The sequence below is a fragment of the Petromyzon marinus genome, chromosome 2 (genome assembly GCF_048934315.1).
Source record: "Petromyzon marinus isolate PM22_M1 ecotype Great Lakes invasive population chromosome 2, UKy_Petmar_22M1.pri1.0, whole genome shotgun sequence".
In the NCBI taxonomy this organism is placed as follows: domain Eukaryota; kingdom Metazoa; phylum Chordata; class Hyperoartia; order Petromyzontiformes; family Petromyzontidae; genus Petromyzon; species Petromyzon marinus.
In genome coordinates, this window is record NC_133668.1 from 8784850 (window position 1) to 8805068 (window position 20219).

At 47.7% G+C, this 20219-nt stretch overlaps 2 long non-coding RNA genes across 4 annotated transcripts; one reads left to right on the forward strand and one right to left on the reverse strand.

Moving 5' to 3' along the window:
* Positions 1-369: 369 nt before the first annotated feature.
* LOC142928884 (uncharacterized) lies at positions 370-6696 on the reverse strand. Of its 2 annotated transcripts, XR_012945187.1 has the most exons (4): positions 6470-6696; positions 6038-6157; positions 5481-5540; positions 370-3594 (listed from the first exon to the last, which is right to left on the reverse strand). It is a non-coding gene; the product is annotated as an uncharacterized LOC142928884 (long non-coding RNA). The 2 variants fall into 2 exon arrangements; XR_012945186.1 differs by lacking the exon at positions 370-3594 and having other exon boundaries at positions 3771-5540; positions 6470-6686.
* A 198-nt stretch (positions 6697-6894) lies between these two features.
* Positions 6895-15591, forward strand: LOC116948300 (uncharacterized). Of its 2 annotated transcripts, none has more exons than XR_012945185.1 (3): positions 6895-7445; positions 7686-7826; positions 14441-15591. It is a non-coding gene; the product is annotated as an uncharacterized LOC116948300 (long non-coding RNA). The 2 variants fall into 2 exon arrangements; XR_004403787.2 differs by having other exon boundaries at positions 7686-7817.
* The last annotated feature ends 4628 nt before the right edge of the window (positions 15592-20219 follow it).

Here is a 20219-nt window from a genome sequence, read left to right on the forward strand (position 1 = left end):
CCACATCTCAGTATGCTTATCAATGCTGGTTGGTGAAGGGATGTCCCAGGACCGATTTAGATATCACTTTCCACAGATGATACAATGGCCAAGAATCGAAATGAGGCGACCATGTTCATTGTGCAGTCTGCTAACCACTGTGCCACCACTCTATCCCTCTTAATAAATAAACAACATGAATATTAGTATTATTATACAGTAGAAAGAAAATTAATTAAAAAATAATAGAATACGACATTTCGATTGCAACACAAGCAACCGTCATCAGGTAAGAATGAATGAGAAAACAAACCAAGTAAACTTAGAAATATAATGCAATACAACACAGAGAGTCGGCTAACACAACAGTCAACACCCTACCTGGTTGATTACGTTCTTCCAAAGATTGTTAAATTTGAGAGAGAGACAAAACACAGACATGGAGACACATAGACATACACACAAGTAAACTTCTCGGTTGAAGTTGTGTCTGTGTTTCTATATCTGGATGGCTTCATGAACAAATCTTTGATGATAGCCAGTGGGTTTGCAGAGTACCTTCATTGTGGAAAAATCAATTTCGTGTGAGCCCACAGCATTAAAACAATGATCAGCAACGGCAGAGGTATTGGTCCTACCGTGCTTCAGACCTGCCTTGTGTTCGCGAACACGGTCCGAGACATGTCGTTTCGTTTCCCCAATGTAACTGCTGCCACAGCCACAACTTAGTTTGTAGACACCAGGATATTGCATGTCAGGAATCACATCCTTTACAGATGTGCTCAAATCACGGATTTTGTGTACTGTGTTGAAACGAACCTGGATATTGTGTTTGTTTAAGATTTTAGAATATTTTTGGTAACCCCTGCTATGTATGGCAAGGTGATGGTTTTGGTTGGGTCCTCAGATAGTTGTCTCCCCATAGCTGGGGAGACAGCTTTGTGGATTGTACAGTCAGAGTATCCGTTCATCCTGAGGGCTTGGTGTACGTGCCCCAGGTGGTGCTGGTCAGAGATGCAATGGACCCTATGGTGTAGTGTTTTGATGAGGGAATTCTTCTGGGCTGGATGGTGGTGGGAGTCAGGCTTTAAATAGGCATACGTGTGGGTGGCTTTCCTGTGGACAGAATGTCCCAACGAGCCATCAGGTCTCTTCTTGATCAAAACATCTAAGAATGTAATCAACCAGGGAGGGTGTTGACTGTTGTGTTAGCCAACTCTCTGTGTTGTATTGTATTATATTTCTAAGTTTACTAGGTTAGTTTGCTCATTCATTCTTACCTGATGACGGTTGCTTGTGTTGCAATCGAAACGTCGTATTTTATTATTATTTCATTTATTTTCTTTCTACGTGACATTACCGAAAGAACCAAAGAGTAATTCCTGCAGTCACGAAAGCTTCGATTCTAGTATTATACAGTAATTAATGAGTGCTGTTCAGAAAAAAGAACACTCGCCGTTGTTTGGATGACCTAGCCACTGCCCACCGCTAAGGGGAGGCATTATTTTACTATCTATGAACTTTGGCTGTGGCCGACTACATCAATAGGATTGAGCGAAGAGCGGCCGTTGTTTGTTCAACCACAGCCCCCTGAACGAGCTGGCAAATGATGGATCCTGCGCCTGAGACTGAGTCACACTCGCATTGCACAAGCATTCACCCGGCCGTGCGTCACTCTAAATCCCATATCTGAAAAAGTAAATATCTTAAGGAGACGGTCCTTGCCTTTAACATGTAGCAGTTTGCCAGCGATAATTAAAGAAAACCTTTTTAGTAGTTTAAGAGAGAGCGATCTGCTGTGAAAAAGGACCATTGCACAAATCGACGCCTATACTATGTTTCCTCTTAATTAGTGTTAATGATTCATATGTTAAGTTTTTTTATTTATTCACTCATTCACGTTTTTTTTTTATCACACACGGATAGCGGTGGTGGTGCATGCCGAAAATCTGGTTTACTGGCGAGGGTTTGTGACTCACGTGAATGTTTTGCGAAACTGTCTTCCAATGGGTTTTGAGGACCATTGAGGTAGACGGTCCAGTAAGTGTGGACTAATCTCCATCTGGTCAATCAGTATGGGATCGCGTATGCCCAATCGCACGTATGAGGGTTTCCTCCCGCGTGTATACTCATCATTAATCGGCTGAAAGTATCTAAATTAATATCCACCGGCGTGTATCATGATTTGTGAGATGCCATCTGTATGAATGGCGCTGCTATATATGAAATACTGATAATTATTTTCATTAAAGTGCGATGTCCGGGCCAGGTTTTGGCCGTTATTCAACTAACGTTGTGAGCGACGCGGCGCGCGTAAACTACAAACACGTTGCTGGCCGCAGCTGAACAAAGTTCTGCCGCCTGCTTTGCTCGGTTTCACGGTGCAGCGTTAATTTTTAACGCCACGCTTCTGGGCGGCTCCTGGAATTCTAATGAAAATGTCGGACACTCTAAATATGTCGTGTGATTAATTAGCGTGGTCGCGAAGTGGCTTTTCGCTCGGGCCATCGTGTGGCGACCCATTAGGACTGTGATTTGGATCGGATTAATAATGTCCACCTTTCTTGACAAAGCAGAAAAGCGTCAATGAGTGTGGCGTGGGACGTACTGGCTCTTTCATCCATGCTGGGGTGAAGGCGGCGGTGGATTTAGTTTCGCGTACGAATCAAACCATTGACTCATTCCGGAGATAAGCCGTATTTTTTTTCTCCAAACAATAGATAATTATCATTTCAAGGATGATGTTGAACTTTTGGCTGCGAGTTTGGCTTCATTTGTGTAACTGTCCCTTATGGGTATATCTCTGCAGTTGCGGTGGCCTATGCAGATTAAATGCGGTGTTGTTTTTGCGACGCTAACAGACGGAGTGGCCCAACTTCCTGCGATTGAGGCAGACACGCACTCTCCGCTTTCGCCACTCGCAACTGACGCTGCTCACAGCGCTGTTATCTTCCCCGCCACGAGACACCGCACCCAACAATCCGGTGACCACAACACAGCCGCTAAGTTCATACCAGGGTTCAGAGCTCACAACGACACGGCATCGATCACGCTGTTTTGGTTGTTGTATACGATCCACTTTCACTAGACCCTGTAGCGTGGCTTTGTTCAAATGGGCGGGCGGAGGAGGGGGGCACACGATGTCAATGTTAATTAAACACGCTTTAAAGAAATGTTAAACTCGACAGCGGAACGAGAAACAATATAATCTGCTTTTTTTGTCTATCGTGAATTCTGCCCGAGCTCATTCCCTGTGCATACGAGGAACGTTGAAGACACACTGAAGGGGGTCTGAGAGCCTTGTAGTGGTTGGTGGGTGAGGAGGATGCAGCCCCACATCCCACCGCCAACACGACGGAGCTGCTGTCACTGCATTCAAAGTGGTTAAATGTTGTAAGCATTGAATTCTCCCTCATCAATTGAGCGCCGGATGGTCCTCATCACGAAGTCTTGCGGCAGTTTGCCCATATTTCACGTTCCCATGTTGTTGGGCCGGAGTGTTTTCATTAAAGGATGCACACTGTTGTGATTTCCCACGACGTGATACTTGTTTTATCGACCCTCGATGGATGATGGGCCAAGTCAACTCCCAGCCAGGCACCCTCCGGGGTCTGTCTGCATTAAGAAAGAAAAACGTAACGACATCAATCACATTATTCTTGGTTCTTTCGGTAAAGTCACGTGGAAGGGAAATAATAAAATAATAAAAATATAAAACAATAAAATTATCACGACGTTTCGACTGCAACACAAGCAATCATCATCAGGTGTGAAAACCACAGCATATATTTTTAGTATTTTATTGTTTCCCTTCTACGTGACTTTACCGAAAGAACCAACAATATGAATCCCTGCAGTCACGAAAGCTTTAAATCAAAAAGACATCAATCACGCGGGAAAAAAAAGTCCCCGTAACATTCGTGTCCCTCCACACGCAGAGAGACTAAGCAGTTTTGTGTGTGTGAGACAGGTTAAGGGAATCCTGCCTGAGGCCAAATAACACCCTCAAAATATCTTGAGCTGGTACCTCTCATCCACGTCTGCAGTCACTGCAAGAGGCCCTTGCAGTGACTGCAGCGAGGTGACTTGAGAGCGCTACACTTCGAATCAGCGTTGTTGTTGTTGCCAGGTCGAAACTACCCCCACCCCTCGAGTACCTGATAAGTGTGGCCAAGATGCCTGCAGTGAGTGACACGCACATCTTTTGCGGGCCCCATGAGACGAAGTGATGGGCGCGGCCTGCGTGCCCATCACGTTCGTTTTCCCAGCCCCCTGGGGCCGCTCGTGACTGCTCGAGGCCAGCTTAGGGCTCTCTAGGCGGGGGTGGTGGTGGTGGCGGGGGGGTTAAGCAAGAAAAAACAACCGCCTTGGACTTCCCCCTCCTACGAGCGATTTCCAGTCACCTCGCAACGCACAACGTGGCGATCCAAACTCGCCCACACACGAGTTGTACACTTCTCAGCAACAACAACCACAACAACAACAACAACAGAGCCCCTCAATGTTGATGAGACCAAGATGCGCGCCGAGTCATGGGGGAGGGCTCCCACTCACACGCACGCACTCACTCACTCGGGTTGCCAACTCCTAAGGTACCAGAAACTGAGACAGCGGGTTGGAGAATATCTCTGACAACGGCAAGGCGGGAGAACTGCATGCGAATGCATCGTCCCGAGCGGCCCATTGTTTACGGCAACGGACAAAAGGCAATCAGGACTTTTAGTGTACCGGGAAGACTGAATAGAGTTCTTGGAATGGTGGCTCACAAAGAGAGTACGGCTGGGGCATCAAAACAAGGCAGGTGGCAACCCCAACTCAAGAGGTTTACAATAAAATAAAAATTAATCCGCGTAATTCCTCCACCCCCCCCCCCCCCCCCGTTGCTATTTGAAGGTTCCACGTACACTCTTCGTTCGTGTGGATCTCCGCAGCTGCATGCTATCACATTCCCCATGTAGTGACAGCTTAAGAAGCCGCCAATAGCGGAGCTCCACGCCCCCCACCACCACCCACCACCCTCCTTTGACCCGAGCCATAATTCTAATTGAGGATCGATTCACAGAAATCCCGACTCGGCTGCAGCCGTGAGATGTGTGCCACGACATCTTCTTCCAGAAGTCAACTTGACGCTGTGGTTTCACGTCTCTTCTTGGGTTATTGTTGTTGCGTGCATTGCAAACTGAGAGACAAAATTGTTAATGCCCTCAACAAAATACGGTGTACATCCTCTTTGGTTCTTTCGGGAAAGTCACGTAGAATGAGAATAAAATAATAAAATAACACAGGTCCCGACAGGTCTGTACCTTTCACCTGAAGACGGCCGCTTGCGTTGTGGCTGAAACGTCGTGAGAATTTTATTGTGTTATTTTATTATTTTATTCTCATTCTACGTGACTTTACCGAAAGAACCAAAGAAGATGAATCCTTGCAGTCACGAAAGCTTTAAATCGAAAAAGGTGTACATCTGTTATATTAAAGAAAGTATTGCACTTCTTTCGCACCGTACGTAGCCAGCCGTGCCGATTGGAGGTTAGGGGTCGTCCATAAATGACGTCACGCTCCTGGGGGGGGGGGGGGGGTCAGACATTTGTGACGATGTGTGACGAGGGGGGGGGGGTTAGAAATGTGACGTCACATCAAAATGCGCAACTTTAAATACATATAGACAACACGCTCAACTTAATGAAATATACTTTTTAATAAATGTTTTCTCCTACAACATCAGAGTGCAGCGCCACATTAAATACGCACTACAATGACAATAGTTTAAAGCGATCTGAAGCATATATTTTTTTTGGGGGGGGGGGCAGAGCTTTGTGATGTCATATTTGAGGGGGGGGGTCTGACTTTTTGTGACGCCGTGTGACGAAGGGGGGAGGTAAAAAAAATCTTCCAAAATCGCGTGACGTCATTTATGGACGGCCCCTTAGCACGGTTCGTGCGGTCGTGGATGCGTTCCGAGAAAAGGGCACACAGAGCGAAACCGCACGAGAGAGCTGCCTGCCGAGTGCCGCACACAAAGACAAGAAAGATCCCCCGTGATGTTTACACATCGCACCAAGTAATCATTTGAGGCTGAGTCGACCTCGGGGAGGCACAGGACCGCTTCAGATAATCGTCACCGGTGTCGGCCGTGAGCGGGAATCGAACTCGGGCCCACCGGGTTCGTAGCGAACCGCTACAGAACAGCACACAGGACACACACACAATGTTGTTCCACGTCCGATATCATAGCCGCATATAGGTGAATTAAAACCGCATAAAGCGAGGTGAAACTTACACTGAGAGGATATTTGTCAACACTGGCTTTAGATCCTGGGTTATGGAGAAATTCTAAAAAAAAAAATTATATACAATGATGATTATGACAGTGTTATCGCACAATGAAATATGTTTTAAATATTTATTACACATCATAGAGATGGATTATTTACAGTGACGATATATAAAATAATAGTTAAACCCTCATGAGTGCAAATATAAAACTTGCCAGAATGTTTGTATTGCTTGCATCAGGGTTTCCCAATCTCCATTTCTCGTGACCCACCACGTGACGTCTGCCCGCGTTTACCGACGACTTTCATTCAAATACCAATTAACTCGTTCCACGCTGGACGTACCCGATGATTGCTAAACATGTCCCGCGTGACGCGCTGAGCAAATTAACACTGACTGCGTCACGTGGAACACGTGCGCACACACACACACACATATGCGCGCACTCACTGCACATTTAGATTTCAATCTTCATTTTGATCAGTTGTATGAACGCAGACAGCGTTAATTGTTTATCGCGGCACGTGGGAGACGTTTAACAATTATCGGGCAGCGGTGTGGCGTGGAACGAGTTAATTTGTAATAAAATGAGAGGCGTAAATTGATCAAAGTAGAGAAGACGGAGCGTGGTTGGTGGGTCACGAGCACTGGAATTTGGCAAAACCACTGGCTTCCATGGACGCATCTGTAGCCCGGCGTAATTTTAACGCATCTCATTCCAAGTGAATCGTAATGATTTTATCGTCGGTAACTCTCTCGATGATCGCGCTTCTGCGGCAAAACGAGCGGCCGCCAGGGATTTGTCCCCTGCGCTTCGTATCGCGCAGCGGCTGCGACCGCCGCATCGAAGCGTGACCCGTGCCGACCTCGCGCGCACGCTCTGCCTGCCCGTGCCGCTGAGGGCTCCTTGACCATCCTTCGTCGTCGCATTCTACTTTAGTAGCTCGCACATTCTGCCCCTACTGCCCCCCCACCCCCACCACTAAAGTCTGAAAGTCTTTCCCTCCCACCACTCCTCCCCCAGCAATCCATGCTGTCGACTCCCTGACCCCCCCCCCCCATCCACCCACCCGTGCCGGACCGCTCGCCCACACCTGTAAACGAGACTCCGTCACCCCAATGTTGAAATCCATCCGCTGGCTCCAAATCCAATCCAGCATCTTTTGCAAGATCACGCTCAACGTCTTCAGGTCGCCCCTATACACTCGCACCCTGCCTATCTCTCCCCCTCTCGTCGCACTCTGCTCCACTACACCAACCGAAGCTTTCTCTATCAAAGCCCCACAATCCCCACGCGGTTGGAGGTCACTGATTCTCCTCTGTTACCCCCCAGGGTCTTGAACTTCCTTCCCTCAGCCATCCGTGCTGCTGACTCCATACCCCTGTTTCAAGGCCTTCCTTTTTTTTCTCTCCACCGCCGCCCTATACAGTAGCTGAACTGGTTGCATGAGTGGCGAGTGACATCTGAGACGACGAGCATGGTGAAGTATGCTCAAACCTCGCCCTCCCCCCGCGACCGACACGGCGCTGGAGAGACCTTCATCCAGCGGCGGACCTGCAAGGTGACCACCGTACGTTATACTGCTGCAGTGCGTATGACCGACTCTTTCTCTCGATGAATAAATATGCTCGCTTTCCGTGCAGAATCTTTTTTTAGATGCTATCAGATTCGGACGCCGTGGGACTTCCAAACGTGTGTGTAGTTTTATTGGTAGCTGCTTCCCTGTTTGCGTGTTGCACTTCCTCAACAACTGAAATGACCCACGGTGTTTGGGTGGAAGGGAATGGGGTTTGTGTCCAGTGTGAAACACATTCCACTGTGGAACATAAACATGGTAAGGGGGACTACAGTTGGAAGCGGTGCGCACGCACAAATCAACACAAATGTCACCTCTGTTCGCCACACACACAGCCCTGTGACTATAAGAAACGTGCATCGCAGTCTGGACTGGAAACGAGCCTTCGCACACAATGATTTACAGCCAAGTTTACCAATCCACTGCTGCCAGTGAATGCTGCCTCCCCGCATTGTGCCTGTGATGAGGATTCCCTCGCCATACCTCACCACGCTGAGCGGTGCAGGTTGGTGAAGGGGAGAGGAGAGAGGAAAATCCAGTTCAGATATCACTCACCACTGGTGTTAGCCATCAAACTCGGCCCAGTGTGCAAAGCAAGCCTCATGTGTATACATATACGTACACGTATCTGTGATAAGGCCATGCAATTGGAAAAAGAGTGCTGATTATTGTTTAATTTGCACATTTTACTGGCTTATGCAGTTATATATTTACTTCAAGCAAATACAGTATATATGGGATGAAGAGGCAGATCTACAAAGAGGCGTCTCGCAGTGGGCGAGCTAGGTTATGGAGAACTCGCACCGTCTATCTCTCCCCCTTACCTGCGATTATCACGATTTGGTGGCTGCGTACTGTGCGAAAGAAGTTCAACATGCAGGCGTACAGCGCTCATTCTCTGACGGATCACAACAGGAGAAGGCTGTTAATGTGCCGCTTCCTTAGACGTGGAAATAAATTAAAACGAGAATGCCCGCTTTGGGGATTTCGTGAGCATGGCTTTGTGGCACCAAGGCGTTGCCCGTCCTCACTCTTGGCGAGTTTCGTTCGGCACTGGAAGAAGCTTGTATTGGATGCAGTAAAGTACAGCACCCGCGAAATTAATGCGTTTCACGAAACGTTTATGTGCGGGCCTGGAACGCAATTGCAAGGATCGCGTGTGTTTTGAGTTGGACGCGGCAGACTGCGAGCCATGGTGGGGTGAGCGAGGAGGAAAAAGGCGCAAAACGCCTCGCCCTGCTGAAACGGCTTTGCCCACAAGGACGTCAACGGCTTTGGCCATGACGAGAGACATCTTGATCTTGCTGTAAGAAAAGTGAAAAGTGAAAAACGGGCCCAGCCGTGGTTAATTATTTTTTTAAAGACAGCCTGAGCTTCTTTGGTTCTTTCGGTAAAGTCACGTAGAATGAGAATAAAATAATAAATTGATAAAATAAAATAACACAATAATATTCTCACGACGTTTCGGCCACAACACAAGCGGCCTTCATCAGGTGAAGGGACGAGACTGTCTGGTAGGACAGCGCTGTCCGAGACTGTCTGGTAGGACAGCGCTGTCCTACCAGACAGTCTCGTCCCTTCACCTGATGAAGGCCGCTTGTGTTGTGGCCGAAACGTCGTGAGAATACTATTGTGTTATTTTATTTTATCAATTTATTATTTTATTCTCATGCTACGTGACTTTACCGAAAGAACCAAAGAAGATGAATCATTGCAGTCACGAAAGCTTTAAATCGAAATTTACAGCCTGAGCTATCTGATAAATGTATGTGCTCTGATCATTTATTTAATATCTAATGTTAAAATATATATATATAAAAATATGCATTTTTAAATCTTGACTTAAAGCTTTCGTGACTGCAGGAATTCATATTATTTGGGTCTTTGGCTAAAGCCACGTAGATGGCACAAATAATAAAATAATACAAATAATATCAATATTACATGTGATATTTTTCTATCTACGTGGCTTTACCAAAAGACCCAAAGAATATGCATTTTTAACTAGAAATAACTAGTTCATAACGCCTATCTTCTCCAGGCAATACATTTTCTATAGATACAATAATTAACCTGATGGTTTTTTTTACAATTTGTATCTACGATCAGACACTAACTACTCCAAAAAATTATTTTCTGCAAAAAACACACATTGTTGACGACTTGATTCAACTTAGATTTTAAAACGTACCAGACGGAAACCGCTCAATTTGAAGATTCCGTTATTTAGAAAGAACAAAACAATGAACTGTATACTCTAGGGGAAGCTCCTATCTTTATTGAGATTTGAACATCAACAAATGCGTATTTTTTGGTTCAAACCCGCTTGAATCGGAAATCTCAAACAATAAAAGATATAACAATGGTTCTTGCTTTAATTATATTTGCTGTTTAACGCTCTATCAAACTAAAAAAACCCTCAATCGTATATTTTGAACGGTTTCTGAATGACACGCACAAACATGTTTATCGGGCATTTAAAATCGAGATTTGGGGGCCTTAAAATGGAAAATGTCGGTTCAGATGTATCTTGTTGTTTGTGTCCTCGGGCCTTAAAATGAAAAATGTCGGTTCAGATTTATCCGGTTGTTTGTGTCCTAAATGCGACCTCATGTACCAAATTTAATCTTTCTACCTCGTTGGGAAGTACACTCGGTTTTTAAAACATACAGATTAAGGTTTTTACTTATGTAGTGACTCTGATTGTCACTGTGTGGTGCCGGGCTTACAAAGCCATGGCAGATAATGTGTTGGCATTATGTGTAGCCCGCTTACTGGGCGCAGTACCAGCCCGAGCGGGGCTTGGGTGAGCGCTGGTCAGCGTGGAGGGACTACGTACAGTGTGCGGTGCGGGCTCCCGGTGAGGGAGCGAGAGAGTCAGCCAGCCAGGGTTACGCTGGGGCATGATACGCTGGTTGACCTGCCGACACGTGACCGGATGATATTGGAGGGGGGCCACCGGTGGACGGGGGCGCTGGGCGGTCACGTGGTATAAAAGAGCTCTCAGGAGCCTTCAGAAAAGAGCTCGAAAGATCTAGATTCTAGAAGGTGGGCGGGGCGAGTGGCAGAGCCAGCCCCAGCCCAGGCCAATATAACGGGGGCCCCGTGAGGGGCTCGGGGTTTTTCGTGTTGCTGGTGATGAAGATCCACGTCGGGTAAAAGAAGCCTCTAGCCACGCAGTCCAAGACCCAGCTCGTGGTCTGGGCCGGGATAGCGAGCCATGTCTAGTTCTGTCGTAGCGTGGCTAGATGAGCATTCAACACCCAATTGTAGGTTGTGTTATGTTATGTTGAATTACTGAATAAATAGTATTGCTCCCAAGACAATGTCTGCGACTCAGTGGGACTCCCTACACTTATGTAGATTGTGTTTATGGGCTGGTTAATCGCTTTGCAGCAGGCAGCCACTGGCGTACTTCTTTGTAACCCTTTGTCTGCGAAATATAGATATATTGCGAGTACTCAATGTTTAAAAATCAATCAAATTATTGTATACACAATGGCCTACATTTTGTAAAGGAAACGTAAACCAAGTAGGGCATAAGGCAGTATATATTTTTCTCAAGGACAGTGAGCTCAAGGTTGGTCTGCTGTGTTGACAATATAATATAGGAGACTGGCACATGGGTGAACTGGCAGCTGTCAGATCTGGATGTCTGGTGCTGTTATTCATATGGTGGGCATTCCATAATTGGCACAGTGTGGCATACAGTGTGACAAGTACTTAATGCGAAGCATGCTCCGGTTGTGATTCAGGCAGGCACTGTTCTGGCGCATGCCTCAGCGGCCCAGAGTCTTGATAATGCGGAGCCAGCTCCTGTGTTTGCGGGGAGCGTGGGTAAACCTGATCAACTGGATTCCACGTGGCTGGAATCTCTGAGCTCCGAAAATCCTCAGCTGCGCTGGCTCTTGAACGATTTAAAATTCCCTCCTCCATCATATCAATACGGGCGATTCGCCCCGATTGGGATAAATCTCCACAGATTTCGCCCCGCGGAGAAGGAACATGTACGCCAGGCTGTGGATGAGATGCTGGCAGATGATATTATTTCCCCATCCAATAGCCCGTGGGGGGCGCCCACAGTGCTAGTGAAAAAACGTGATTGGAACTTACGGTTTTGCGCTGATTTCCGCAAGTTAAAGATATCGGTGGCAGAAGTTTATCCCCTCCCTCGTATGGACAACTCGCTCGATGCATTGTCGGGCGCATAATTCTTTTCAACACTCGATTTCCTATCCAGGTTTTGGTAATTGCCCCTCGATGACGAATCAAAACCAAAAAATGCTTTTCGCACGCCCCAAAAGCTCTACCACTTCAATTGTCTTCCGATGGGATTTAATTCAGCACCAGACACCTTTTAGCGATTAATGGAATTGGTCCTAGCAGGACTGCAATGGGATTCTTGCCTTATTTATTTGGATGACATCATCGTTTTTGGCAATACCTTTGACGAACACTTACAGCGATTGCGGCTAGGTTGAAATTCAAGCCTCAGAAATGTAATTTGCTTCAGACATCAGTTAAATACTTAGGCCATATAATTAGTGCAACCGGTGTTGCCACAGATCCAGAGAAGACCGCGTGCGTGCGCACGTGGCAGATGCCTAAATTGGTGACGGAGGTCCGCAGTTTCGGCGGATTCGCTTCTCAGTACCGGCGGTTTGTTAAAGATTTTTGCTATACCACTGGACGCCCTCACGGCCAAGGGCCAGAGATTTCGGTGGGATAAGGCTGAGGAGGATTCCTTCTTCACCCTCCGTGCCACCCTTGCCGATGCCCCCCCTTCCCCTCCCCCCCCCCCCCCCGATTTTGCGAGGCCCTTTATATTGGACATATACGCCAACGATACGGGCATCGGGACAGTCCTTTCCCAGCTTGTCGAGGGCACGGAGAAGGTAGTTGCTTACGGCAGTCGAGTCCTGTCTCCTGCTGAACAGCGCGATTGCATCACGTCCAGGGAGTTACTGGCCATGGTCCATTTAAACCAGCTCTATCGTCCATATTTGTACGGACGGGACTTTGTTGTCCACATGGACCATGCGGCCCTCCAGTACTCCCTGCGCATCGACCAGCCATCTGGGCAGTTGTCCCGATGGCTCTAAATCCTCCAAGGTTTCTCATTCAAAGTGGTGCACAGGAAAGGCACTCGGCACATCAACGCTGACGCCTTGTCCCGCTTGCCGCCCCGTGTCGCGTGCACGTGTGCTTCGGGGGCGTGACGATGTAAGCCATCGCATGAGGATGCGCCCGTGGTGCTGGTGGCAGCCGGGACATCGTGGGAGGAAGGCGCTCAGCTGCCGCGCGATTCTGTTTTGAATCTTGACCATGGTGCATAGGCTAAGCTGCAGATTGACGATGCCTCACTTTTGACGCTGTGCCGTCGTGCTTCTCGGGGTCTGGGCCCTGCGGGTCACCCATCCACTGTGTTACGCGAGGGCCTCCTCATGCGGTGGGAAGGGGAGTCCCGGCGTTATTCCTTGGTCGTGCCTTCAGTTCTTAGGAGAAAACTTACTAAAGCCGTTCACGAGAAATTGATGCATCTAAGACTGGCCGGGCATGGAAAACGACATACTCCTTCTGATTAAAGGTTGTGCTGATTGTGCGCATCAGAAATCTCCCACCCTGCGTCTGCAAATCCCGTTACAGTCCATTGTTGTTTCAGGGGTTAATGAATTGGTAGCCCTTGACATTTTGGGACCCTTCCCAGTTTCTCAGAGAGGACACAAGTACCTCCTCGTTAGGGTTGAATATCTCACCCGTTGGCCTCTGGTTGACCAATCGGCTACGTCTATAGCCGACGCCTTTTTGTACGGTTATGTCCTTGATAAGGGGACCCCTGAGCAACTCCTAACGGATCAGGGCAGGAATTTCTCCTCCAAGTTGCTCCGGGAAGTGTGCGATTCCCTGGGCTCGCGGAAAATTCACACCTCACTATATCATCCACAAAACGGATGGGATGGTCGAGCAGTTTCACAGAAACCTTACTGCCATGCTATGCCAGAAAGTGACCATGGGACAGTCGGACTGGGATCTTCACATTCCAGGGGTCCTCGCTGCTTACAGACTTGCTCCTCATGCCTCGACATGATTATTACAGTTTTATTTGATGTATGGGAGGGAGCCTGAACCCCCGGTGCAGGTTCAGTTGGGATTGCGCCCTCCGCGGAAGGGATTGGTACTGCCGACACCCCATGTTGCAAACGCTTGAACAGCTGTGATTGGCCCGCGAGGCCGCTAGGAGCAACTCGGCCCGCAGGCAGGCCGGGAATGAGCGGCTGCGGGGACAGGGAGGACCGGGGATACCTTGGGAAGAGGGGGACATGACGTGATTACATTGCCCCCAAGTGCCCGTAGGCACGTCCGCAAAACTACCGTCCTTGGCAAGGACCAATCGAGGTCATTGAGGTCCGGCGGCCGCAGTGTCTGCGTATTTGGTTGAGCCGGCGGTGCTGGTTCGTGCATCCATTGCGGTTAAAAACATGCGTCTCGTCCGGTCCTGCCGATTCATCTCCATATCCCTTGCGACCAAATGTCTGATGTGTCCGACGCGCCGACTGCCATGCCTGAGTAAACGGGACATGAGGAGGATTGTTCTGTACCGCCTACAGGACTGGAAAGCCTAATGGCCACGGATGGAGCGATGAGGACTCCTTCAGCGGACCACTCATCACGCCCGAGCGGAACTGTCTCTACCCGCGAGGATGGTCCTGCCGCACACACTCGTTCGTGACGCGGCACTTTTCGTTGATTCGGACGGGTTGTTCTCGCCGTCACATTTCCTTTGTTCTTGTTATTGTTGTTCTTGCCTTCCATGGTCACTGCTACGATTGTGTTGTTGTTAGGGGTCGGTCACTGGTTACGATTGTGTTGTTGTTAGGGATCGGTCACTACACATGCGCGCACGTTTGTATATATTGACAGCCGGGACGGCTGCGTTTTTATTCGTGGTGGGGGGGGGGATGATATAGTGTAGTGAAATACGCGGTGCGCACACTTGACTGAGGGCAACTGAGGGCAAGCAGGTGCGCGTGTGCAAACATGGGGTTGCATGAACAAATCGCCACCTAATTAAGGGGCTAAGCGGGTGCAAACCAGGTCCACCGGTTGTGCACGCTGACACGGAGGTGTTTACAGGGAGATGGGAGATAAGGGTTGATTAATGGGCTGACAGGCGCCAGCCTGGCTAGCCTTAAAGAGACACACGAGAGCTCTCGGATAATTGGCCGTAGGATGTAAGGACATGTGTGAACGGAGCAGAGTTAGTTGTTGCCGGGGACAAGAGTGAAGACATCTCGCCGCTGCCGCTCAAGCCGTCAACGGACCTCAACCCTCACGAGTCGCTGGGCGAGTGATGGTTGATCCCCCCACCCGGGACAGATGAGTGAGCGGGTCTGAGGGAGCGTAGGTGGCGGTGGAGTGTGAGAAGCCTCTGTGTGGAGAAGCTTCTGATGCGCTGTGTGCAAGCCTCTGTGTGGAGAAAAAGCTGTGTGCTCAGGCGCTGTGTGCAAGCCTCTGTGTGGAGAAGAAGCTGTGTGCTGAGTCGCTGTGTGCGAAGCCTCTGTGTGTGAAGGTGCTGAATGCGACTAAGCTCTGTGCGGAGTCGCTGGGAGCAGAGCTGCCGAGGGCAAGATAGGTGAGGTGTATCGGAGAGAGACGAGTGGAAGAAGTTAGGTCTAAGTGATCGTGTAGATAGTTCTAGGAGTGCCTACAACTGGTGCAAGAATAGGTTAATAAAGTGTACGCAGGTGACTTGTTACAACGTGTCCGTCTGAGTGATTTTTACAAGACACGACACTTGCAAAAATATTTATACACATTTAATAAGCTCCGAATTCTAAAAACACCAATTAATATAATGAAAACTGTCGTTTGTCACCTTAAATATTTCACACAACTGTGATTTTATAATCGTGTTTAATGTAGCTTATCTAGCACGACGTTTAGAGGCATCTAATGTGGCGGGGTGACTGGCACCGCCCGCCACCGCTGGGTCGGTCGATGTTTGTTTTGAAAACAAATCAACGGGGAGTGCGGCGGTGGCCGCTGCGCAGGGCCCTTGTGATGAATCACCGTGTCCGTGTTTATTACACTCCGTTCTCAACCCGCGCCCCCTTCCTCCCCTAACCATAACAACAACCAAACACGCTAGAGGGACATCCCGTACTCCCCGCGTGAACAACCCAATGCGAATACACTTCACTATATCCACGTTCGAATGCAACAATTGCCCAACAATTGCTTGCTCGTGCCACTGCTGCCGGAAGGGCCTCCACTAGAAGAAGCTCTTGAGAGTGCCCCTTTTTGGAAGGTACTTTGGCCTACTCTTTCATGCTGGTCGGACGTCTTGGAGATGTGGGAGTACCCACTCTGTGCCCCGCCACGCGCGACATGCGCATCAACTGTACACTGTGTGGGCAGAGGTGGGGGGGGGGTTAAGAATCCTGCCCATATTTTGACTTGCCGCGCCGGGAGATCGAACCAGCAGCCTCTGGGTTGCAAGTCCATTGCGCTAGCCATCGCACGTCAGAAATATCCAAGGATGAATGTGGAATACTGAATGTTACAATCCACTGCAACGTGTTTCAATGTCAGTACTGAAAATCGACACGTTGATGTGTCGAGCGGTTTTCAGCTCGGCGAAGTGTGGGGCGTCACTCAACTTTCGTTCACGCACCTGAGCCAATGATGGAAATTCCACATTCCTAAATACGGAGGTGAGCCTGTCCATAGGATAACCAGGGTGGATAACCTCAAAGTTGTCCGTTTCATTGTTCTCAGAGGGATGAGTCGAACGCTAATTGTAATTCGAGATCTTTCTTAGCCTTCTGATTGTGAGCCGTGCACTCTGCCACTACTATGCCCAGCCAGATGCACTGTAGTGGCATAACTACTGTTAAAATACATTGGCACGTAATTAGAAAATCCCCAAACGAATTTCTCCCGAGAAATTCCACCAGCAGGTCCTTTGTTTATAACCAGGCAATGGCGCCCTGGTTAGCGCACTGCATTGCAAAATCTAGGGACCTGAATTTGATTATTACCGCGGCCGTGCTACCAGAGGCGAAGTTATTCTGACGAAAGTGTAGTCGAGCAACCTCCTCCACCCCCCACCATCACCGCGATTCACGTGGAACTTGGAGGCCTCCGTCCAGCAGTGCATTGGCAAAGAGCCGTAAGCGAAACGAAATGAAGATAATACGCAATAACATCGGCGTATTTGGCATGCGCTCAATGATTTTCGGCGGACAGCAGATTGACACGACTACTCGCCACGGTTTGACGTGAAATCAGTTGTTATGGCATAATAACCACCTCAAAGTTTATATATATTTTTTTTTAAACGTGCTCTATATTGACTTAAAGCTTTCGTGACTGCAGCAATTCATATTATTTTGGGTCTTTCAGTAAAGTCACGTAGATAGGTTAAAAGAAAATAACAAAAACCTAAAATAGTTAAATAACAAAAAAACTAAAATAGTAGTTTATTGTTATTTTCTCTGAACCTATTTACGTGACTTTACCAAAAGACCCAAAGAATATAAACATGCTCTCTATATAACATGGCGTTTCTGCAAATGGCCTTATTGTGGAAAGTGTCAGGGTTTTCTTTTCTCCCCATCGTTTTGAGGCTCCGCTCATTGAGTCGACGCGGCGTGAGATGTAAACGCACACCACCTCGAGGGGGAGGGGGCACGTAACGACAGTTATCATTCACCATTGATGGCCCTCAATGCAGCAGTCGGGGTCCAGGGAATTCTGAGCTCATGCCGAGCTTCGTCCGTCGTGGATTATGCACATAACGGTACTCTCGATGACGCACCAGTAGAATTTCAGGGCGTGTTTCTCAAAATAAGAATGGCATGTTTCAGTTTTTCAATTTCATTTATTTGGTATAGCCCTGTGAGCCATTCGGCTCTTCAATCGGGTGCAACCGCAACAAACAAAAAACATGAACAAGAAAACATCTTAAAGTGATTATGTGACTGTGCAAACAGAAAATCAAGGAAAAAGCAGAAAAATATTCCTGAAATAGCACCGTACACCAACGCTGTGTGCAAAAATCCCAGTAGGATGCAAGTCAAAATAACAACAACAACAACCACAAGACAACTAAGATTAAGGACATCAGTCTAACTCCGTACTACAACAAACAAACATGGCCAAACCAAAAAACGTTTTCGAAATCACCCAAATAAAGCCATAAAAGCAATGTAACAGTGACCATAGGAACTGCGTAAACATCTACGGCCCGTTTTTGTTTGTTTGTAAATCTACTGCTGGATGAGCTCCTTCGCACCGAGTCCGGGTCGTGATGGGGTCGACCAAACTTCACCACGTCGGTGAGTGCGGTTTGGTGACGGTGGGGGAGCGGGCAACGTGAGTGACGTGACTAGAAGTACAGTACAACGATGGATGTCACCGCACTGCCGTCCGCTGTCGACGCAGCCTATTGCACCTGTTATGCACGGTGGTCGCTCATTCAAGCACCATTCAGGCTCAACCGCATGGGGTGGGGAAGCCCTCATCTAGCAGTGGATGGGACTAAGGTGCTGTGTAAGTACATCACAGAAACAAATAAGAGCAGGCTCGCGTTTCAGGTAATCGCTTCACTTCAGAGCAGAGAGACATAGGGCAGATTCATTGTTGGTGGCCACACTTTATTCTGTTGTGCTTGACACTGCACTAATATCATCTGTGTTATTTCCAGATATGCTGCAAAGGGACCACTTTACTTTATAAGTCACACTGGCTTAAATCCACGTCCATAAATACCTATGACTGGCGCCTTTAACGTTTAGTGCTGTTTCATACACGGTATGGTACATCAGGTGATGACTGCTTGTGTTGCAGTCGAAACGTCGTGAGAATTTTATTGTTATATATATTTTATTATTTTATTGTTTCCCTTCAACGTGACTTTGCCGAAAGAACCAAGAATATGAATCACTGGCAGTCACGAAAGTTTTAAATCAAAATATAAATGCGTTGTTAAACCCGCCACCACTCGACACAGCCAATTCGTAATGTTTGTCACGGAAACAAGAAATGCCAATTAGGAACTTGTTCAGCAGACCGGTGTGTTGGAGAGTAAACCCACATCATTTACAATTCGAGTACGACGTTTCGCCAGTAATTACAGCTAGCATAATCAGGCGACAGTCATAATTGTGGAGAAATCCTCCTGTTTGATGGACCTACAAAATTGGGGATGGAATATTTACGATGATGTGGTTCTAGTGGAAATATGCGTTTTTCAATGTAATATTAAAATCAAGACTAATGATGATAGTGCACGTTTCTATTGAACAGTCATCAGTGCCAATAACTATGAAATAACAATAAATCAGCAACGGCGTATGTTTTATTTCAGCTGAAAGTTAAAGTTGTCTTTCGCCTTTTATTTATTCTCCTCCGAACTGCTATACAAGTTTTCAGTTCATTGAAAAAAAAATCCTCATCATCAATACACGTCAGTTTAACACGTAGGCTTTCGCGACCAATATTATTGTGTGTTGAAGAGTTAACTCTTCAACACACCGGTGGGCTGAAGTAGTGAATTATTTGTCTTTTGTCAACGTGACACTTTTTTTGCTGATTGGCCGTGTCGGGTGGTGGAGGGTTGCGACACATTTATAAATAAACGCGATCTAACCCAAAAACCTTTATTATGATCAATACACGTGTCTACACTACATAAATAATTACGAAAACACGTACGTATTTGTTCTCGTTTTTTTGTATTTTACGATTGTATTTTTAAAGTATTCAGACAACGAGCGACTATTATCCGGCGGTGCCACGCAGAAACCCCGGGCATTGTGACACGTACAGTACGTCACCTCTACCCCCCCCCCCCCCACGAGCTCAGAGGTGTTTGTTCTGGCGTAGGCCGAGGCAGATGGTCCCAGGATTGTGGCTCTGACCCCGCGCACACTGCCAGCTATTGAGGAATTGGGAATCTCTACGCAGAGAGTCCTCACACACCCCCCCCCCCACCTGCCCCCACTATACCGTATTGTACGTGAGCAGAGGAGAAAACTCATTGCTCTCTTTCCATTCGTCAACCACGAAAACAAATGGGAGCGGATTTAAATTCAGCGTCCATTGGCAGCTGTGTACGGCAAGGAATATCGAATTCTGCTAAACTGCAAACCCCCCCCCCCCCCCACGTGTTAGTCAAATATGGATGAAAATGTAGCTCTACATTTGGGATGCGATTGTATTGCCCATGAAATATTTCCGTGTGCGCTGACTTTGAAGCATCGCGTGTTTGCTTTACGTACAGAACTTCATCATCGCGATCATCATCGGCCATGATCGATCCACTGCTGCTCGATTAAGGCCTCCCGAAGCTGTTCCCATCCCCCACAGTCCACCGTGGAGATG